The sequence below is a fragment of the Toxotes jaculatrix genome, chromosome 17 (assembly GCF_017976425.1).
Source record: "Toxotes jaculatrix isolate fToxJac2 chromosome 17, fToxJac2.pri, whole genome shotgun sequence".
NCBI classification, from domain to species: domain Eukaryota; kingdom Metazoa; phylum Chordata; class Actinopteri; family Toxotidae; genus Toxotes; species Toxotes jaculatrix.
The window spans coordinates 21,520,752-21,545,055 of NC_054410.1; the positions used below are offsets into that span (position 1 = coordinate 21,520,752).

Here is a 24,304-nt window from a genome sequence, read left to right on the forward strand (position 1 = left end):
TCTAAAAAAATAAAAAGTATGTACAAATAATCTAAATAAGTAGAAATAAAAAACAAAAATAGAAATAGAATAATACTTATAAAAATAGAACAGAATAGAACAGAATAGAATACAATACAATACAAAGGTGCTGCAGTAGAAAAAATAGTGCAAAAAAGACAGAGCTAATACAAATATTGATTGGTTGCACCTGGGAGGTGAACTGAGAGTTTACTAAGGTGAACTGAGGAGGTCACTGAGGCCTAATTATCTCTGTGCGGCTGCGCTGTCCCACCTGTCATATTCAGGCTTTATCTTTACCACATGAACCACATCACGGTCCAGAATTTAAATATGTCAAACCACCATAACTGAAGGAATATTTACTACAGAACCAGGTGAGCTCCACCTTAAAACATAACCCCAGGTGGCACCAGCGCAACAAGACGCCGTAAACGGTGACTGTTTTCGGAACCATGTCGTTGGCGCGCTGGTTGGGGCTCGTCTGAAATCGTGGACTTAAATGTTGTGTGTACTCACTTTTTGTAAAAAGTCCAGAAAGCCGTTTCCAAGCCGTCTGTCCAAGGTGAGCGGTGCGACGGAGACACGCGCACTGAGGCTGTGTGCGCGGGCGTGAGCACAAAGTGGCGTCTGTGGCTCACAGGGTGGAAAGGCCCCGGGCGTCTCTGTTGCAGCATCTGAAGCACGGACGTTCACAGTCTGATACACCTGGTCTGATCCACCTGGTCCGTTTCCCTCAGTGTGCTCACACTGTCTCCATACGCACTCAGTTAAACTCGGTGGAAGTCTGCGTCCCGCGCACACGCGCTCTCCTCTCCTCCAAACCGGCACGGTAACGGCGGACTCGTGGTGGTCACAGTGGTACCGTGGTTTAGCTGAACTACGAGCTGAAACCAGCTCCAACACACGGCGCAGCGTCCGGTTTTATCAGGTTACACTTTGACTCAAAGTCCCGGGTCTTTGCCTGATGAACAACAGCATTTCACAGATTTGAATAAACTCACAACCAGCGTCTCCGCGTCCCCCCTGTTTCTAGGGTCAGCCCGGCCTACACCTGCCCCTTTTTAAGTCCCACCCCTCTAACAACCAGGTGAGTCGTCATCTCTGATTGGCTAATGATTGGCCAGTGATAATTGAGCCAGACCATAAAATCACAGGCCATGTATTACGAAACAAAACATAGAAACTAACTGAAGTGTGCCATACTGCTAAATTTGGTATGATCCCATACCAAGTAAATACAGGGCCAGTACTGCTGATACCAGGACCACTATCAATACTTTATTACTCTGAAAACTTTTGTGTAGGGCGGAGCAATGCGTCATAATGACGTGAATGCAATATGCAAACTTGAATGAAAATTGAAAAATTACATTTTCATGATCATTGAATGATTTTGTGATTTTTTCAATTAGTTGATCATGATTATGATCATAATAAAACACAGGACAAAGATTTTAGGCAAATAAAATATACTTTTTATGTCAAAATTTTCCCTTTTATTGCACTTGCTGCAATTGCAATTGCTGACCACTAAATCTGCTACTGTTACTACTTTTATCTATTTTATATTTGACCTTTACTGCAGTTAGTTTTACTACTGTTATCACTGCTAATCACAGTAATAATTTGTCTGATCCTGTGAATGGATCTAATGTGCCTGCACCATGTCAGGACACTGGAATCCTCATTTTCTGCTTTTCTCCAAAAATCCTCTTCTCGATTGACATTGGAGTCAATGGAGCAGTTGAGAGCGACTCGTGGGTAAAAGGCAGAAAAACCGTAAATCCTACCGATAAAATAAAAACACTGTGTGAAAGAAGACAATTGCGGCTACAAAGTTGGAGAATATCACTGTTGTAGAGTAAAATTTGTAGCTGTAGTCGTCGTGTGCAAAAAAAAATTCTGAGAAGCTCCCACTCTAGGCTGGAACATTCCGCAATACACACCCATTATAAACTCTGAATTTTTCCAAAATCCCTTATGGTCAATAAAGGGTCACCCTTCAAAAACTACACAACTTAGGAAAAAAGTTGAATACACCTCGAATACACAGGACTTGCACACATTAAAAAACTGGTCTAACTCACATTATCCCATGTGAGAGGGTCTTAAGTCTCATAAAACAGCTTTATGAGCAGCGAATGGAACAAAATGTCGGAGGATCTCGTCGAACCTGAACTGCAAGAGGCTCTGAACAACAACATGACCCCTCTTCATGCTGCTAAAGTCCCAGGAAAAATACACTTTCAAGCTTCTGCTTGGCAACTCCAAGGCACCAAAATCAAACTATAATTTACACATAAGGCTGCTTTTTTGAAAAATCCCACTGTGGGGTTGTTGTATCATTGGTCTTCTGCCTTGTGTTGTTGTTAGTGGCGTGAGGTTAGTGAGGTGCTGAACGGACAGCTCCCATACAGTGCTTCATACGCACATCTCTTATCGCTGACATTGAAGTGGTTTTTATTTTCATACTGGTGAAATGATACGAAGGGTCGTTGTTCTCTAAGCTCTTGCTGCACCTCTGTCTCTGTCTCTGCAGCTGTCTGTCTCTGTGTCACTCTGTCCATCTGGAAAGTCTCTCTCTCTCTCCTTCCCTCACTCCTTGTCCATGTGGTGGTGTGCTTAGTTTGACGTCTTAGTGTAAACCTCTTTAGTGTCAAATGAGGTTAAAAAACAAAAACAAACAAAAAACCTTGTACAACCACAGGAATAAGACCAGCTGTCTCTCTTTCTTTTTTTAGACTTTCATCCATGACAGCTGCATGGAAGACTAAATTAACCCTCAGCAAAACGATTTGGATTCAGAACATAGGCAAACAGCAATTAAGCTACGTGTTTTGTCACTTTCTACTTGAGCTCTGCTGGACATATACACCAGGAAGTAGAATTCCTGACCTAATAAATGACTTTAAGTGAGTGTTTGAATGTGACACTTATTTTTGTCTTGTTAAAATAAATCTTTGCACAATGGTACTGAAGAGCTGAACATAATTTTAATAATTTGTTTAAAAGGGATGCACTGCAAATTTTTGAATGATGTCTCACTCTTATGTGGTTTGAATGCACTTACTGGAAGTCACTGTGGACAACAGCCTAATGAATGTAATGTAACATGAAGTAGTTTGTGTTGTTAGAACTGGGATTGGATAAATGTATTTAATCCTGTGCCTCTCACATGTATTTACATGACACCATGACAGTGGCAGTCCTTTAAGAAAATCATGCTCTGCGGTGCACGTGCAGCTGACACTGAGGAGATGGTTCAACTTTTAGCACCACAGTGACCCAATGCATACAACTGAGATACTGGAGTGGCTTTGGAACAAGTCTCAGACTGTCAGTATGTAGCTCGGGCCAAAAACCCAGACTTAAACCCCATAAAACATCTGTCGAGTTGGCAATTCACAGACTCTTCCATCCAATCTGACAGAGCCTGAGAGGATCTGTCAGGAAGAATGAGATAAACTGCTCAAATCCAGGTGTGCCGAGCTTGTAGAGATTCACCCAACAAGACTCAAAGCTGTAATTGCTGCCAAAGAGGCTTTCTACAAAGTACTGAATTAAGGGCGTGAATATTTTAATATGATTTTTAATATTTCTAAAAAGATGTTTTCACTGTCACTGTGAATTATTAAGAGCAGATTAATGAGCAAAAATAGCAATTTTTTTTTCTATTGTAAATCTACAACATGACGAAGTGAGCAAAAAGTGAAGGGGTCTGAAGCCACTGTATGTCACTGTATGTGCCGTCCCTCTGTTCTGCCCATAGTTTGTTATGTGCTGTTTCACTCACTCACTAATCACTAATGTGATGAGGACTTTTAACCTTGCCTGGCCTTCAGGTGGTTCACACAAGCTGGTGGGTCAACAACTGAAAACATTAACTTATGTAAAGGTATTTTAACAGATTCATTAAGTATTTGTTAATGTCTGACCAATGTGACAATGACTAACATATTTGAACATACATTGACTAACATATTTGAAAAATGCAGATTTTTCCAGAGGAAGGTGACCAAATGTGAAATTCAGGCTTTGTCAGTGTCTCGATTTAAATTATGAAACAAACTCAAGCAATTTGGATCTCGTTTTGGTGCGATACAGTGCTCTCCTCTTCCGTAAAGTTTCATACGTGATGTCATCAAAACCCTGTAACAAACATATCTTTAACGGTAACTGTCTCAGAGCTGCAAAGGCTCCACAGTAAAATCCTACTTGTAATATTCATTTGTGGTGTCCCTGTGCTTATTGTCCATTACGTCATGATGTCTCTGGAATTAGTTGAACACAAGCTGCAGCCTCCAGCTAAAGCAAACTGCTCCCTCACCCTGAACCACAGTGTTAGATTCTTTCACTCTCTCTTTATCAGTCTCACACTTGTTGGGCGTTTGTTTACCTCTAATGTCCTTAGAATTGTCTCTGGAGCGTTTTATAGTTGCTGTCTTAATATATTTTATCGATTTCACAAATGTTGTAAAAAGAAAAAAAAAATTACTGTGAGCGTTTTTTTCTCTTTCACTTGCTCTCAAAACATTGCAAGCAAGACTCACTCCTCTCTCTGTCATCAACAGTGCCCACAGCTGTTTAATTATTATTACAATATGGTTAATTTAAAACCACTCGGGCAGGCTGCTGACGTTCTACCGTCCTCTAAGTGCAATCATGCCACAGGGTACAAAGTGCTTTGCAGCAGAATCAAATGAAAGACTATAGTGTGATTAGAGAGTTATAAACAAGAGCGTGCATGTCTTTGTAACAGCGCCACTTTATTGTCAGGGTCATTTGTTCAAACACTCACATACCAAGCTTAAAATGAGATTTTTTTTCCACTGTTGACCATGAATGAATCTTGTGAAGAGGAATGATAAGCAGCTTTCAGAGAATTTTTGGTCATCAGTTTTGTCTCTCTGAGTCTAAATACCTAAATACAACAGACTAGTAGGCAGAAGTGGATTTCACATGTGGAAATCCACTTCATTTAGGCTGCACAACCAGTAGTAATAACAATAAACCAAAGTGATTTGTTGGAGCTAATAAAATGTATTAGGTAATGAAAGGTCATTGTACTGATAATATGTCCTTTAGGAAGGCAATTTTCATCCTGTTTGGCTGTTAATTAACAGGATATCTCCAAAAAATAGTTCTAAGAATGAGTGCATCCAGCATAGTCTGCTCAGAGCGAATCAACAGCACACTTGTGTTCCATAATAGTTTGGTCACTTTATTGGGTGATTGCTCACCCACATAGATGTCTCTAAAGTCCCACAAACCTCTTTTTGTGTTTACATTTAGCAGCCTTTACTTTAGTCCTTTTGTACTCTGCTTGTACTATCAGGTGGCTGTCACTAGAAAGTACTAGTCACTCTCTCTACAGCCATCTGAAGGTCGGCACCAGACTGTTGCAATATAGCCACAGAGACCTCCATGCTTATGTGCACATCAAACTTCAAAATCAAAGGTCAATTAAAACTTCTCTCAGAACCAGTGCCTGCCAATCTGCCATCCGGTATGTTCAGAGAGAGACACCAGGGATAATGGCTGCATGCCTCACCTTCTTTTTAACAAGTCAGGAAAAAGTGATTTAGCTTTGTGACATGGAGCATTATCCTGCTGGAAGTAGCCATTAGACGATGGTGAACTGTGGCCATGAAGGGATGAACATGGTCAGCAACAATACTCAGATCAGGCTGTGACATTAATTGATTGGTATTAAGGCCCAAAGTGAACCAAGAAAACATTCCCCACACCATCACACCACCACCACCAGCCTGGACTGTTGACACAAGGCAGATTGGGCCCATGGATTCATTGAGACCAAACTCTGACCCTACCATCTGCAGCCTCAGCAGAAATCCAGATCCATCACACCAGGCTGCGTTTTTCCAGTCTTCATCTGTCCAGTTTTGGTGAACCTGTGTCCAGCGCAGCCTCAGATCTCTGTTCTTGGCTGACAGGAGTCAACATGGTCTTCTGTTGCAGCCCATCAGCTTCAGGGCTGAGTTGAGCAAAAGATGTCTGTGGCGGTTTCCACTCCCAAATCAAAGCAAAGGCACATCCAATGAGACTGTTGTCCTGGTGAGAGACAACACGTTGAGAAGCACAGAGTGTTGGTCACATGAACTCTGGTCCAGGCTTAGCAAGAGGGGTTCCTCGAGCCTGCAAAAACCCTACAGCCAAACAACACTATAGCTCCAGCCTGGACAGCCAGTCACCCCTGCTGTACCTCATGCTGTTCATGTAATGTTCCAGAGATGGATGGACTGCATCCTGGTTGGTATGCAGTGGTAGACTAGCCTGGTCTACTTGGATGTCATCATCATGCCGGGCAGGTATGTGTCAGAGACTCGGCTAACCTGAAATCTGCCTCTTTCCCTGAGAACTACCCTAGTTGTCTAGGAGGAAGGTGTGGCCGCCGACCCCATCAAAGATAGTGCAGGAGAGGCCAACACCAATATGGCTCCAAGAGGTCTGCTGATTCGTCGGACTTGCATTGTACTACTGGCAGTTTATAAAAGACTTTACTTCCATAGCTGTGGCGCTCCATTCCCTGACAAAGAAACACGCCTGAATCCAGTGGACTGAGGCAACGCCAGGCAGCATGAGCTCAGGCCCCTGCTCACCACTGCACAAGTCTCAAATGGAGTGAATGTAAATGAGGCCGATGTACAGTATGTTACTGTGTTGGTGTGGAATTCTCTTATCCAGCAAATGGGAACAGTGTGAGAGTTGTTGACCTGGGCTGATGTAAGATGTTGTTTTACTTCCTGCCTTGTTATTATTATTTATAGCCTTGTCTTCCCCCTTTTCAGTTGCCAGATCATTTTGTTAGTCAGTTTAGTTACTGACTGTGTACTTGTTGCACGCATGGTTCCACACATTTGATCCTTTTGTCTGTTTCCTGGATTTTGGATTCTTGCCTCAGCCTGACTGGACTTGTTTACTTGTTTGGCCTGCTCTCTCTTGTTTTGACCTTTGCCAGCTTCACCATTCCAAGAGCCTCTTGTGTCTCTTTGTTGTGAATAAATGAACGAACTGTCTCAGCTCTGTCTGCTTTTGGGTACTGTCCTCTGTGTTTTTGTTCTATTACCAGACACATTTTAAAGGAAGGTATAAATTTTATACTCTTCAGTATAAATATATATTTCTTATGCAATACAAAACTCACAAACACAACTTGCTAACCCTTCATCATCATTTTGTCTATATTTGTCAGCGGCTGCAACACTCCCAACAGGCCATTGCAAAAGACAACCTTGGAAGGACACGATGACCAGACGTAAAATCAAATAAATCTCATTCACACAAAATAAATAACTAGATCTGTCCTGTTGATTTCCTGTCTGCCTAGTAGCTCACTGTTGTCTTTGTTTATTTGGATGTTTGCTGTCTGTCTGTCCTTTCAGACAGGTCAATACTCCTTTCATACTCTCCGCCAGTGACCTAACTAAACAGAGATGATCATGAGACTTTTTGATGCTTTTGATAACATGGAATGATTTTCACTTTCTCTGAAGGGAAACATCTGGCAGATGTTCACGGTATCAGACAAAACAGCAGAGTGTGCATCCTTGCTCCTGACACTGCTGTAAGTTATGGCAGATGGTGACAGAACAGCTGTATAACTCATCTCCTAACTTAGGCCACGAGCTTATCAGTCAGGCCTCACAGGCCTCCTGAGATTAGCAGCCACCTTCTCTTTAGTTACTGCTTAAATTGGAAACGATGGAGGCAGAAGCTCCCTGTCTGAAAAGGTACGGTTATACATCTGCTTTACCACTTTCCAGATTGCTAGGATGGAATCCATTCCACTCTTTCTCACTTCCTCTGAGAGATAACAGATCTCCCAGACATGAAAGGTAGCTTAAATAGCCATAAAAAGGGACGGCAAAGGATGGACAAAGAAACCCAAGGACACATGATAACAACAGATCAGGGAATATAGACATATGCTTTTAAAGAAAAGACAAGACATGGACATAGAAAAGAGAAATCTGCACACACACACACACACGCACACACACTCATCTAACATAACACTCTTTATTTTCAACTACCATGACTCTCTTTCTGTCTATTTCTATTTCTTATACTATAACTCATGATAACTAATTTACATATATACATAGAACCACAGACTTATTCTTAAACACAATAATTGTGTGCTGTATTGTAGTTAGTGTTGAGTACAGCTGTCTGTTTCATTCTGAATAACTGTGGTAACAGCTGTCAATGCAGGATCTTTTTAGTTTGACTGAACAACAGATGCATTTGCTAAATCAATCATCTGGTGATTAATTACAGTTACAAAAATGCTGAGTTGGGAATGTTAATGTGATAATTGCATCAAGATAGTAATGACTGAACCTTTTCTGTCTCTCCTGTGGTTCATCTGTCTAGCAGGCCATCAGGTGATAGAGGATAAGACCCATGAAATGGTACAGTTTGTTTAAACAGTGATTGTTCACAGCATTGTTCTCAGTCAGACCTCAGTGTTTCAGCTGACGCCATCATCCGGATCAAACAACAAAACACTGCACAGGATAATTACAGCATTCAACATCAATCCATCATCTGTCACCTCTACTGTTACTCCTTTTTAAACTTTTTCATTATAGCACCATCTTGTGGTCCTGTTCATAGCCACACCTTTTTTTTCCAGACTCACAAGACAACACCTGAAATCTATTACCTCATAAAGTCCATGTGGTGATACACTAACGTGTTTAATTTACTTTGTGTAATCATGTGCCTACTTTGCTTGCTAATAGAATCTCTACTGAAAACTACCAGTGTTTTCCCAGTGATATGGGGAGGCAGTTAAAGGGTCAGCATGTCAATAGCCTGGTTAACATTAATCATGTTAATTAAAGTAACCATAGGTGCTTTTAATGCAAGATCAGTTTTTGTGATTTTTACCTGAATTCTCTGAGTTTCTATTTTCCTTTGTTTTTACCTGTGTCAGAATTATTTTAGCTGGTGTTTTTCATGTTCACAGAGACAATCCATCAGATCCTTTTGCCTTTGAATTTATATGGTCTGAATTCATCGTGGATGCTTCTAAAATCCAGTCAGTCCACTGACTGAGGGATTTGCCCACCCATCCTTTGCCAGAGCCCCATTAGCCAGTGTATTTCCAGCTGGACTCAAACCCTAGCTTCCCACATCACAACGGCCTGTTTGGCAATTCTGTCCTTCGCCTGTTTCCACAGGAATATGTGTCTGCAGTAGACAAGCGATCCTTACCAGGAACTGAACTCACAGTCCTCTGACTTTGAGACGACAGTGTTAAGGAGAAGTGTCATTTCCCCAAAACTAAAGATTTTAGCTTTATCAGCAGGAGCCAGCGAGCATGAGAATATATCGTTTAATTATTTTTTGGTTGTTAAAACTGAAGGGGAATCAGTAAGTTGAACAAAGGGAAAGTTAAAGAAGGATAAAGCCAGAAAACATACTTCAGTTATCAATTCAATCAACTCCACTTATCAGCTCTGAGGACAGAAACACCTTGTTGATGAGAGAGGTCAGAGGTCAGAGGACAATGGTCAGACTGGGTGGAGTTGGAGAAATTATTTTCTCCTGGTGTAGAAAAAGCAGATCACATGGCAAATGGCATGCTGATGAAATCTATTTTTGACTTAAATCGCTCCACATCCATAAAATAGATCACCATAGTAATAATTAATAAGAGCAGTATGTAGAGTCCAACTTTAGCAGCTCAAAGTCTTGTGAACATTTTAAAGCTTGAGCTTGAGTCCAAAGCATAGTGTACGTCAGCGTAGCGGGTTGTCTTTTAAATTTTAGCAGGGTTGAACTGAGCTGAATCTTTTATGCCATAGTCCTCCATTATAAAATCATGATTTTCAAAAATGAATAAAACTCACTGGATATTCTTGGAAAAAAAAAAAATCAAACACAAGCTCGTATCTTGAATGAGCTGCTCAGTTTAATATTTGATGTTTGCAGGGCAATGCTTGTTGGACTGGTTAGACGACAAAAAAAAAAATAAAAGGAAGGAATGGCTAAATAGAAGCGCATGAAGTGTGAGAGTTTGCCAGCAGACTATCGAGAGACTGTACTTCCTGAATAAGAGCCGACAAGCTTCAGCTGCAGCACAGATTACTTTTCATGAATAACAAGAGAATATGTCAAACGTATAATTTTGGGAACGAGTTGCATTATGCCACAAGTTTTTTCATTGATTTTCTTAAGCAGAAGTGAAATTGTCCCAGAACTAGGGACAGCTCTTGCTGGTTTGTCGAAATTAAAGAGGAAGGATTAGTTAGTAATTATTATTTTTATTATTATTATTATTGAACAAAAAGGGGGGAAAAAACTGAGACCTGTTATCTTACAGCACCCATTCCTGTTAAAGGTGGTGCTGTGATGCTCAAGTTCACCTGTACCAGATAGTGTTTGACCAAAAGATGGCGCTCTCTGCCTGGAGAACATTTCAGTTCTAAACAACACACTAAATCTAAACAACTCTGTGTTCAGACTGAAATCAAGTACACACAAGACAGTCAGTGTGCATATTAAAGATCTTTTAATCTCTGGATCTTTTAGTGTGTGCTGTTGATAAAAACCATTGTCCCACAGTGTAATATACAAATAGAAAAAGATGAAAACAGTAAGTTTAATCTAAAATGAAAACACATTTGGTTTTCTAACAGCTCTGTTTCTCTGCAGGAGCTTCACAACTTGGTTCTTACCCCCCCAAACCTGGACGTTTCAAACCTGGGCAACTATATAGCACTGTTCTGGTATTTGTGACCATTCAAAGCCACAAGACACGTTCAGTATCTTGCCCACACTTTGACATGCGGACAGGAAGAGCTGGGGTCGAACCACTGACCTTCTGACTAGTGGACGACCCGCTCTACCTCCTGAGCCACAGTTGCCCCGTAATAACGGTTCTTTTTTCTATAACTTTGTCATATCTTTGACTTTATCTGCATTTCTGCCAGGAGCAGAGAAATCTTCTGGTTTCTAACACTTCAGCTCCCAGTGAAAATCCTCCTCTGCACAAAGACTAATGAGGGCCTGGACATGTCCCACAACTGCTGTTCTCCACCATTTTTTTTAAAAGTATTGATTTAAGAATTGGATGCAGTAGCACAATGGTGGTCACTGTTGTTGTGTTAGTTATTCTCGTCTTTGTTGTGATGTCAGTGTTTGACCAATCACGATCGACAGCATGGCTGCTACCTGAAGCAGTGCCCAGATTTAGTTGCAGGTATCTGTCCCCCATAGTGGGGTAACATAGGGCCTGTTACCATGGATACACATTAGCTTATATTTTGTTGTGTTCATTCTTTGGAAAGGGTGAAAGTGTCCCACAGAAGGCTGTAAGGAAGAGAAGGAGGAGCAGGACAAAACTAGGTGGAGGGGCTGTGGGGAGGTGAAGGAGCAGCACTTCCCCACCCCACCCATCCCTCATTAGCAACGAGGTGCCCTTGATGACAACCCTAAACCACCACCTGCTCCAGTGGAGCTGCTCAGTGTCCAGCAGATCAGACCCTGGCTGTACTGGACAGTGGTGTGACGGCAGTGTTCCTAAACACTGAGAGGACTGCTTATCTTTTTCCATCATGAAATGAAATTGTGTTTCTTCCATTCTCCTGTGAGTCTCTTCGTGAACGATGCCTCTTGATTTCAATCCAAAAGTATTTTTATCATGTCATTTTGTGACTTCCAGCTCTCAGAGGGGAGGGGACGTGCAGCAGCTGAGGGGGGAGGAGTTTGTGGTTACAGAGGAGCACAAGTGATTTTGCAACCTGTTGCAAAGCTACAGACTTTTGGACACACGGTCGGGGACAAAACCTTAAATGTGGTTCAGCTAAATATCAGTTACACTGTCCAAATACTAAGCAGTCATCTGCGGCACTGTCATGGCTGAGAGGGACAGTCACACTGACCATGAGGAAGGAGAGGAGCTGCTACAAGACAAAGATACAGATACTCCTGGTGATCAAAATGGAGACACCGTGACTGTTGAGGAATCCCCACACATAGATTCAGCTGAGGATCAGCGTCCAGCCCCACCTCAAGAAGAGTCTGAGTGTCCAGGATGTCAGTCACTGGGCGTCCTGACCTTGCCTTGTGGCCACAAATTGTGTCCCACATGTATTGAGCTGAGTCAGGGAGAGCTGGGCCAGGCCGGCTGCACTATCTGCTACGGATCACAGCTGATGGACTCGGTTCTCCGCACTCTGCTGGATGCCCTGTTCCATGGCCAGCCCAGGAGACACGGAGTCACGCCTGGTGCTGAAGAGGAGAGTGTCAAGGGAGCAGAGGATGGAGGGAGAGCTTGGGGTGGACTCGGGATGGAGGAGAAAGAAGAGCTGTGCGCGCAGCACGAAGAAACGCTCACTGCCTTCTGTCTGCAAGACGAGGAGCTCCTCTGCCAGCAGTGTCAGACCGATGAGCACGAAGAACACCGGAGCTGCTCTGTAGAGGAGGCTGTTCGCAACTGTAAGGTCAGACACAAGGACCAGGACAGACAGACAGACAGACAGGACACAGTCTTCACTGACCTGAATAGTTAGGCTGAGCTGCGCCAACGGCTATTAAAGAGACCCTCCGACCTATTCTACACATCAAGATCAGTTTACTATGAAAGGCACTGCTCAGCATATGAAGCCAGTTGTATAATGTTGTGGGAGACTGAGGAAATAACCATGATGACGTCACAGTGAGATCATCAGGGTCATCTCAGCTCGGTTTATCATCACAGAAAGTCTTAGATACAAGCTGCAGGTGTGAAAGATGTGTTTACCTGACAGTGAGGATAAAAGGTCAGAAAGATACTTTCAAGTTGCATTGTGGGAAATCTAGAGCTGCAATTTGTGTCTTTTGTATCTGTGCTTGGAAGGTGTGTCTCTCTCTCCTCACTGCAGGTGCACTGAAGTGAGGATCACTGAAATAAAAGTAGGAGACATGTTAACAGAGGAAAATGATGTTGAGCACCTGCCACACCTGCATGCTCCTTTCGTTTGTTAAGGACTCTGACTGAGCTCAGTGTTAACATATATATCACAGCACCAGCTCCACCTCCACCTGTGCCGCTGCGAGCTGCTGACTTAGTGACCCCATATAAATCCCTCTACTCAGCTGAGCTCTCCTTCACTCACACAGTGCGTGTAGAGGGCTGTACACAGGCACAGTCCAGCAGCTGACTGCGGAATTAGCTGCCGTCTTAGTAAATCATTAGCCAAGTACAAGCACATTATGGTCACAAATTCAATGAAAAGTGCAACACACCGTTTTCTTAGTAAATCTGGCCTGTCTCTTGCAATGTACATTTTTTATGTATAGAGTCTGATATTCTGTCTGTAGAGAGAGCTGCGGTCTGCTATCAGAGGCCTCCAGGAGCAGCTAGAGAGTTTAACGTCCACCAGAAAAACCTGGGAGGACACTGCCGCTCACATCAAGGTACTGTATGTAGGACAGCTGGGTGATCCAAATTTCTTATGTGAGTGAAGTTAGTATTGAAGAAACCTTCTAACGCTTTGTTTCATAACTTCGTTGACAGAGCCAGTCAGTACAAACAGCCCAGGTCTTGAGGGATGAGTTTGAGAAGATGCACCAGTACCTCCGCGACGAGGAGGCCTCTCTGATGTCAGAGCTGAAACAGGAAGAGGAGGAAAAGAGTCAGAGGATGAAAGAAAAGATTGACAGGATCAACAGTGACATACAAGCCCTGACCAACAGTATCAGAGAGACAGAAGATGCCATGGACTTAGACGACTTCCTCTTTCTGAAGGTAATTCCTGTACAGGGGGGCAGGGTGCTTCTGGCTCTCTACACTCCCAGATGTTATTTGTATTTACACTCACCATAACTGCAGATCCTGACCTGTATTTGCATGATTTTATTCACTGCTTGCCACATGATTGGCTGATTGGATAATGGTAAGAATAAACAGGTGCACAGGTGTTCCTTATAAAGCGTGAGCATCTCTTGTGTAGCAGTTTTGTGTCCTGGGACCAGGACAAAGAACTACTGCACTGTAGTTTACGCTTTCTGGCACCGTGAAGCCTCTAATGAGAACCTTAAACATATGTTTTTTCAGTCTTGTTTTATTATTAGATTTAGATGAGATTAGAGTTTTTATATTTATTGCCATTTGCACAGGTACAGGGCAGTAGAAGTACATTAGAATTTTTTGTGCATATCTCTTGGAGTCAACTCTATAAGAAATAGAAATGTGAGAGAAAACTCAAGGTAAGATAAAATATACACTATATTATGTAAAAAAAAAAAAAAGCTTCTATACAAAGGCTGTTTGTGGCTATGCCAACATTATTGCACCTGAGGATTTCACATTTTGTTTTTGCACATTGGAGAAGGTTGTAATTGCACATCCAATTTAACATTTTCTGTTACTGCACATTGCACTCTTACTGCACACCAAAAATAGACAATGTTATTATGTCGCGCCCCTGTAAAAGCTGAGGATCGCAATCCGCGCTAACCCTGCTAGCAAACTGGCTAACACAACAACGATTTACATTTAGCCGACAAAATATACATGAAACGTTACAGAGTCTTACATATTACTGCCTACCCATTCCTCACAACGTATGTACATCATTATACATGCTAAAACCTTCACTCTAAAGGGAGGAATAATTAGAACGACAAAGAAGCGATGTAGCTTCCGTCGTGTTCGGTGTTGTAATGAATGAACGCGAGCTGCGCGCCCCTTTTTACTGGCTGAGTGAGACTTGAGCAATCAAACGCAGAGCAATAGATTACAACGATCCCGATTTGCAAATTGCACGTTTTTAACTCTTTCCAATCCGTTTTTCATTAAAACAATGAATTAACAAAATTTTTTAAAGGGAATTTAAATGAAGTAAGTTTGTTATAACCATGAATTAAGCCATTACAATCATACTATTGCCACTGACCATTACAATTGCACCAGCTAGGTATAGGGTGTAATATGTCCTTCCTGTTTTAATGTCCTGCGCCAAGAGTCTGACAGCAGCTGGAAAGAAGCTGTTGTGGAAGCGGGCCTTGTGATTGGAGATGCTCAAGATAAGACACACGCAAGTCTATTGACACTTAAATCACACCATATAATTGTGGCGAGCGAGGGCGAGGAGATAGATGATGATGGGGGGTGGTAGCAGATAGCGAATGGTGTCAGTCACTATAACACCCAACTAAGAGCAACCTACGAAGCCAGACAACGCCACCTTGGGAATTTCGCCCAATTTAGTTTTAGTCAACTGTACCAACTCCAAGGCACCCAGGTTCGTTTTACAACGGGCAGAGACGTAGTTCCAGGGCAATAATCAATATACTTTATTTCAAAATGATTTCAGTATGTTTTAAAACATCATAAAACACCATTCACACACAGAGTATTAAAATACTATAAAACACCATTCACACACAAGGGACATGATGGGAAAAAGGGGGGGGGGGGGGGGGGGGGGGGGGGGACCCTATCAGGGCTGAGGCTTACCAGGGGGCCAGCCCGAGGAGAGGGGTGAGGGATCCCAAATAATATACAAAAAAATATCACCCCAGCCACACACACCCACACACACGTAGTGAAAGGAACCCAGGACCAGGGGAGGCACACGACACAGGAAAGAGGGGGAAACCACCACCCGGCACCACCACCACCACCACCTTCGGCTCTCAGCCACTGAAAAGGGGACAAGGAAATAAAATTAGTGGGGTCACTCCCAACACAGGGAAACAAATAACCAATATACAAATACTAACAAAAGAAAACAATAAATCAATGCTTACAAATTAATCAAAGCACTCACAGAACAAGAATGAAACTGGACGGAAAGAAACAAGAAAGAAAAAAAAAAAAAGGAAACAAATACACCAGCACAGGACCTAGTTAAACAGAATATTTAAGAAACCAAATAACCTAAGCTAATAGAGACAAAGCTATAAAGAAAACAAAATAAAATAAACAATAACCCAAAACCCACTCTAACTAAATGCAACAAAGGAAATGGGGGCATTAAATGAAGAGCAACCCCACGGTGCATTCATTCAATTTTTAAAAGTCCAGGCCCAAGGCAAACGAAACTGCCCATTCAATACTCGCGTAGGTAGGGGGTGATTGCGGTGACACCGGAGCGACCGGCAGAACCGCAGCGGAGAAGCGCGGCAGAAACACCCCGGTAAGGTAGAACAAGGCAAAGCAGGCAAAGCAGCTGCCAAATAATTCTCGATCAGGCTACGTGTGATCACCTGCGGGAGAGAGAAGCGAGCGCGTGTTCACTCCTCAACAGTGGAGGCTAGCAGCAACCTGCGGCTAATTTGCAGCACGAGCCGCGCACGTCGGTGGAGGACCGGCCGTTCGGCGCCTGCGCCAGCAACGACAACACGGAAGGAAGCGGGCGACCAGGAAGTGGGCCTCGGAGCCAGGAGCAAGAGAGGGTCAAGATGGCCACAGCACCCTTTTATAGAGTGCCCCCATGTGGTGATAGGCTAACGAGGACCGAGGTGAACAAAACGGTGCAAATTCGCACTGGGAGATGCAAGGCGAAACATCTCATCCTGCTACATAATGATGCTGTAACTATAACTATAACAGAAAATGGATTCCTCAAGTCAAGCAAGTTTCAAGAGTCTGCTAAATTGAGAAAACAATCTCACCACAATGTCCACTCTAATGATCTACTGTTCCTAAATATTACCACAAGCAAAGCTTGTGGTAATATTTAGGAACATTTGGAGTGTGCTGGCCATTGTATCTGCTGAGGGACTTCACTGCTGGTGTCACTGTAGTAGGTTACCTCAGAGAGCGACCAGAGAGAGACTGTGTGGTGTCTGTATATCTGTTCTGCACTGAGGTTCATGAGGAACCAGGTTTTGTTTCCCTGTGTGTTTGTCAAGCATGTGTTGACATCAAACCTGATCTGAACCTGAATCTCCTCTGTCCCCACAGAATTACAAGAAGACCTCTGAAAAGTAAGCTCCTTCAGCTAAGATGAAGACTTATTTGTTTCTAAAGAATTAATTTCATACCAATATTTTTGAAGTACACACAACACACACAAAATACTAAAAGTAACTACCATCATGTTTTATTATGTCAACTTGCCAATTCAATTTTTAATTAAATTAAATAGCAAACCATTTAACAATACAAAGCAGGTCAACTTCTTTTGCAATGAATAAGTTTATACTGTATATCCTTTATGTATTTATTATTCATATAATGTATTTACTGAAAATCAAGGGATTAGCCTCACCTCATACTACACAAATGCCAGGCAGACCTGTAACAGTTACACACATCACACACAGTGCAGACCGTACAGATGTTGTTGTGTGGTAGCTCTTCTTCACTGCCTGTTGTTTGTCCCAGGGCTCAGAGCAGAGTAGAGGAGCCTGAGGATGAACCAGGAGCTTTGCTTGATGTGGCCAAACACCAGAGCTGCGTGCAGCACCAAGTCTGGGACAAGATGCTGAGGATCATCCAGTACTGTGAGCAAAGCTTCACTCTGTGTACAAACAGGGCAGCAAATCAAAGGATGGTTCAGATTGTTCACTCGTGCCACTGCACAGCTAAAACTTCTGGTAAATGCCTTAAATATAGCTACTGCAGAGATGGATCAAGTACTCCCCATGGACTCAAAGTCCAGTTTCAATTTCAGGTTCAGTTTCAGTTTCAGTTTTAACCTTGTTACGACAGGAGGTGAAATGAAAGCTGTCCAGGACATAACCTAAAAGTCAACTGTGATAACAGGAAATGACCAAAGAGGCTTCACACACCCAAACCCCTTCTTCTCTATTGAGTCCTTCTCTTTTCTGCCATGAGGAATATTTGCCAGTGCCTGTTAAAATGTGTGTGTTGTGTTTTTTATGCACCTATGGACTATAAGTAATAGAAATGGCAGAGGACACAGCAGTGGAGTGTGAACACGATAAAACTGATGCTTTTATGTGTGTGAGGTTCTTATATGTGAAGGTGTTTTGTTGTGTGTCACACGTATGACAGTGTGTATATGTGTGCACTGAGTGTATGGCGTGTGTTGGCTTTAAGTAATGATCCCTGTCTCTGTTTCTTTGTCTCTCACTGATGTCCTTGTGTTCCTCAGATCCGGTAACCATGGACCCTAACACGGGCTCGGTGTGTTTAGGTGTGTCTCCTGACCTGTCCAGCGTGCATGTGTGTGAGGAGCAGCCTCTTCCCGACAATCCAGAAAGGTTTGTGAGCCCACAGAGCATCCTGGGCTGGGATGAAATCAGCTCAGGGAGGCACAGCTGGGAGGTGGAGGTGGGAGACAACAGTCACTGGTCTCTCGGTGTAGCCAGTGAGACGATCCACAGGAAGGACTGGTCCAACTCTGATCCGAACCCGAGTCCTGCCTCAGACTCAGAGGTAGAGCCTGGTGGCGGCCTGTGGACTGTGTCCCTCTCCTCCGGTGAGTACCGGGCCTACCCCGACCACAGTACCCCCCTCAAGCTTAGACGAAGGCCACGCAAAGTCAGAGTTCAGCTGGACTGGGAGAGAGGGTGTCTGACTTTCTCTGACGTCAATGACAACACCCTGATCTATCGCTTTAAAAAGCAGTGGAGTGGAACTCTGAGACCCTACTTTTCCACCACATGTTCCAAACACCCATTAAAAATCATGACAGGCAGGGTGACTGTTACTGTCGAATAGTATAATACTGTCAGGAATCTGAAGGAACAGGGGACAGACATGTCAGATTTTACAGTATTAATCTTTCTGTGTTCAGCACAATCATTGGCTCTATTGAACTTAACTAATCAAATACAGCTTTTAATGCATCCTGTTGATCATGTGCACAGAATATTCAGCTCAGGGGGCTTTGAACATACCGTTTCACATAATGCCCCTTGTTTTTTTAAATAATACAGAATATATATGCAATGCAATGTTTAAAGGCATCTCTTTAAACCACTTCTATTAGGTGGTTTCTCATGTTCAGATTCTCAGTTCATTGGAATGAGTACTGTGTGTGTATCAAAGCCTAACGTATCTTATTCCTCTTTGCTCCACTGTTGTTCAATAACTATTAAAATCCCATCAGTGAACCACGGTGTTGCAGTGGCTGACATGTTCCTTCACAACCATGAACAGATCTAGTTCCACACACACCGTTCAGCTGCTGGAAATACTCACAAGATCAGCCCTTGGATCGGCTACATAACTTCTGTAAGTTACAGACATGTAAAGGCTGTTACCAAAGAAAAATAACACAACAAACGCCACAATAAAAATGGGAACAATTTCAGGCTGCTGTTTTTGCTGTGGCCTCTGTGAGGGAAGACTCCGTGGCAGTGACGTCCACTGCTTACAGCATCTGCTGCTGTCTGTCTGTCTGATCTGCCTTCTCACAGCGGCCACAGCCATCTGTCCATCTGTCTGTCCGAGGGAAAACATCACCTGATCTCTTCTGGAAGTGTCACTGCAACGTGACACTCACACACAAATTACTCCTACGCATTTGGCAAATATATATGTATGTGACCTTTTAGACTCCCCCTGCACGGACACACACACACACACCTAATCCCAACTCTTACCCTAACCTAAACCTGATTCTAACCGGAACCCTAAAACCAAGTCTAGACCCTCACAACTCTCCCTCTTTGTAAGTGCACAAACACAAACACAAACACACACCTACCTACACACACACATACACACACACCACTGACCTGCTTTCCTAAAATAGCAGACCACAGGCTAAATAAAAATAAGCAGTTCATCCAACACTGTAACATAAACAACTTTAGGGACATTATAGTTGTGTTGCCCAACTTATCACAGAGAATGCTGAAAGATATATTTTTTTACTGTGCATTTTATCATTTCATCACATAAAAACTATTTACAATAACCACAATAACCACATTAAAATACACATGGCTGTAGAAACAAAGCTGGACAAGGCCCATGTGGACCTGAATCTGAGTGACATTTGTCTTTTGGCCCGAAGGCTGTTATGTACCAGTAGAACACTAATAGAGCTGAGTGGTGGACCTGGAGTTTCCTCAAGAAGAAGAGATGTTACTGTCAGGTTTGAAAGTGAGTTTGTGGTCAGTAGTGGTGCTGAAGTATTTGTATGCCTCCACTTTCTATAACCAGACCATGGACCACCAGGGTAGGAATGATCAACTCTCCATGGTGGAAATCAGTGACTAGCACCTTGGTCTTGGAGGCACTGAGGTCAGGGTGATTCCTCCAACACCACCCTCAGAGAGCATCCATCTCAGCTTGTAACTGCCCCTTCAGGGTTAGTGGAATCCACAGTGAGTGTGTCATCAGTGTTTGATGTAGGTTATTTCTGGATCTGAGCTCCTGCACTCATCAATGTCCAGAGTGGTGAGATTACTGTGCAGCTCCAGTGGAGTTGTTTTCGAGTAGAACTGAACTGACTGTCAGAAATGAAAGAACCCAGAGGATCAGATGCGAGCCGACGTCCATTTGGAGCAGGCTTTGTCTCATCAGATGGGATTACACTGTGCTGAAGACCTCTGAAGTCCACAGAGACCATGCTAACATATGCTCTGGGCTTCTTAAGGTGGAGCGCCATGCAGCAGTGTCAGAACAGCATCATCAGCCCACATATGTTGTTTATATGCAAACTGGAGAGGGTCAGTGTTTACACCTACGTCCTTCTGTAACTGGAAAAGAACCAGACTCTCAAAATATTTCATTACCAGGGATGTTAAGACTGTGGGTGGGGGTTTGCTTTAATTGGACAGATGGAGGATTTCCATATTGTTGTGTTTATAATATAGTATCATAGTATTTTCTTTAGACGACATGTGCATTACACACACACATTTGAGTATTTTTGTTGTATTCCTTGTAATTTAAAATCTAAAATAGAGACTTTCCATTATTGGTGGACAATAATTCCCTCGTTGATTGTAAAATTGATCATTGATCATCTTTTCCTGTTGAGGTGACTAAGTAGCATGAGGGAACAATAACGGAGGGAGTGAAGATTCAAATTTTAGTCCTGTAAGCTGTGCAGAACTAAATTCTGCTGAGCAGTGGAGGGAGAAGTCAGTTAACGCACCAATACAACAACGAAAAAATACTTTATTAAAATTAAAAATGCCTCTTTCAAGTGCTAACTCATGATGCAGCAGAATGTCTGTCAGTCCGGTTTTATTAATAATAACAACATATTGAAGAACATATTGTTCTCCAGACCAGCTTGTGTTGATGAATCAAAGTAAACTGATGAGCTGGTAGTACTTTCTTTATAAGCACATTGCACAATCATAGGAAGAGTTCTGTACAAAATACCCAGCTACATGTGTTAATGGAATCACTGCCAGGGTGTCAGTCATTCAGAAAAGCTGTATGGCAGTGACGGCTGCAGTACTCCATGCTGCTCACTAGGTGACATCATGTCACCATAACATGGAGTCTGGATAGAGAACTGTCAGGAGTGAAGAACTCCTCTGTGATACTAACAGTGCATCAATGTCTGTGTTGTTATTCAGTAAATGTAGTGAACAGTAGTAGCAGTAGTGATCAAGGCTCAGGCATTGATATAATGCAGTCACATTAACCAATACAGCACAAGACAAGGTTTATATACTTGTGTTTGAATCAATCTTTAGTAAAGTGCTAGTACTGTAAATGAGATAAATTCAGGTTTGAGACTGTATGAAAATGACTATTAATTGATTAGTATGCACATGGCTTCTCCTACCTCATCATTCCCTTTGAAGAAACTGGAGCAGAAGCAGAGACCAACCATAACTTCCCCCTTAGAGCAGTGGTGTCCAAACTGTTCCACAAAGGGCCATGTGGCTGCAGGTTTTTGTTCCAACCAATCAAGAGCACACATTTTGACCAATCAACTGTCTGAAGACTGAGATCAGTTGATTAAATGAGTCAAGTCTGGTGTGCCAAGTCAAGTTCTTCCAGTCAGCTGAACTGTGACTGAGACAATTGATAGCACTGTGAGTGTACACAGATCTCTGAGGTGATTTCTGCATCAATAGAAGGGATCAGAGTAAAAACTAATAATCTCAGTCCTGCTCACCCCAGTGATTTTTTTTGCACAGTCCCTTACTTGAAGGCTTCTTTGACTTAAGGCGGTGCTGCACCGACTCAATGTGATGCAGACTGGTTTGAAATTTTGTCTGACTTTCAACAGCATTGCAGAACGTCACCATGTCACACGACATTAAAACCTTGTGAGAGCAAGGTGCTGCAGTTGCTTCCCTCCGGCTGCACCACCTGGGATCCACCTCTGTGACAGATCTTTGCCCTGATTGGCTTAAGGCTTCTAAGAACTCCAGATCTGTTCAGTTATCTCTCCCAAAGGAGAGGCAATTTATTTGATCTCCTCCTTCTGGAAGTTCATTTTTACATATAGGCACATTTTAGTGTTCTCAAGTCTGTGGCTCTCAATAAAAATGGTTATGTCTCTAAAAATGTTGCTCTATCACAGACCTGGGCAAACTACGGCCGCGTGCATCCATACGTAAAACGTCACGCTTTTGGCTTTTCAAAATAAAAGCAACACAGTTGTATTGCATGCACAGCATGAATATTTTTTCATTTATATTCTAATTTATGATTGACCTCACGTGGGCAGAGCACAAAGGGCCAGGTGTGTCCCGCGGGCCGTAGTTTGCCCAGGTATTCCATGAGTGACTTTATCCCCATGCACCTTAACTCATTACCGTAGATGTTTTCACAAAACATTACTTATTTCATGTGTGTTAAAAGCCTAATGTAAACAAGAACAACATACTTTTGGTTGAATTCGGTCGTTGTGAACTCACTCAAATTACAGGAAGTAGAATGAATGTGACATCACACCTGCAGTCACAGCAGCTGTTCACATTGGCCATCAAGCCAGCTGAAGTCAAAAAACACAATTAAATGAAACATGCACTCACCAAGCACTTTATTAGGAACACCTGCTTATTAATGTAATTATCCAACCAGCCAATCATGTGGCAGCAGTGCAATAAATGAAATCCTGCAGATACAGGTCAGCAGCTTCAGTTAATGTTCACATCAAACATCAGAATGAGGGAAAAATGTGATCTCAGTGACTTCGACTGTGACATGATTGTTGGTCTGTTTCTGAAAATGCTGATCTTCACTCACAGCACTCTCTAGAGTTTAACTCAAGTCAAAAACACAAACCACAGCCCTAACGACAGAAAAATACTTTGTTGATGAGAGAGGTCAGAGGTCAGGCTGGTTGGAGCTGACAGAAAGGCTATGCTAACTCAGATAACCACTCTGTACGGATGAATGGATGGATGGACTACAACAGCTGAGACCATGTCAGGTTCCAGTCCTGTCAGCCAAGAACAGAAATCTGCAGTGCAGTGGACACAGGTTCATCAAAACTGGACAGATGAAGACTGGAAAAATGCCTGATTTGTGTCAACAGTCCAGGCTGGTGGTGGTGCAGGTGTGATGGTTTTTTCTTGGTTCACTTTGGGCCTTAATACCAATCAAACATGGTCTGAATGTCACAGTCTGATCTGAGTATTGTTGCTGACCAAGTTCATCCCTTCATGGCCACAGTTCACCATCTTCTAATGGCTACTTCCAGCAGGATAATGCTCCATGTCACAAAGCTAAAGTCTCAAACTGGTTTCATGAACATGACAGTGAGTTCAGTGAACTTCAGTGGCCTCCCCAGTCACACCTTTGTGTTATTTGGTAGAACAGGAGGAACAGCAGCTTGAATGTGTAGCTAACAAATGACGCGATGCAACATATCAACATGATCTCAAAGGAAGATTTCCAACACCTTATGGAATCAACAACATGAAGAACTGAAGCTGTTTGAGAGCAAGGGGAGAAACTACTCAGGGTTAATATAGTGTTCCTAATGAAGTGCTTGGTGAGCCTATACTGTATATGCATATATATATATATATATTTTAAAAATTGTTTCCATAAAGAATGTGTGATTATCTCTTTAATGTCATGTTTGGTGTGCTCCATCACGTCTGTCCGCATCACAGAAAAGTCCACTGTCTATAACAAGCGGTGAAAGGTGATTAGCATCAAATTGTCCCAGATGGCCCCTGATGAAGTTATGGATTTAAGTGAAGGCTTTTCAAGTAAGCCATGAGTCAGACTCATAAAATGGGAACAGCATTGTTTACTTTGCAGAAAACAGGTGGAAGAGGGTTAAATGAGGTCCTTAAACCGCAGCCGTGAGCTTGTAGTTTCCACTATATCAGTTATTATTAAACTCTTATCTAACACCCCTTTCCTCTGTCCATGTGCTCCTTTGGCTCCTCTGCCTATTAATTAACAACATCCATGCACACCATTATAATA

At 42.6% G+C, this 24,304-nt stretch overlaps 1 long non-coding RNA gene and 1 pseudogene across 1 annotated transcript in view; one reads left to right on the forward strand and one right to left on the reverse strand.

Annotated features, from left to right (window-relative positions):
- The window catches only part of LOC121197146, a 208,200-nt gene that overhangs the window by 103,188 nt on the left and 80,708 nt on the right, over nt 1-24,304 (reverse strand). The gene's annotated exons all lie outside the window — the stretch shown is intronic.
- On the forward strand, nt 11,758-18,754 carry LOC121197117 (annotated as a pseudogene).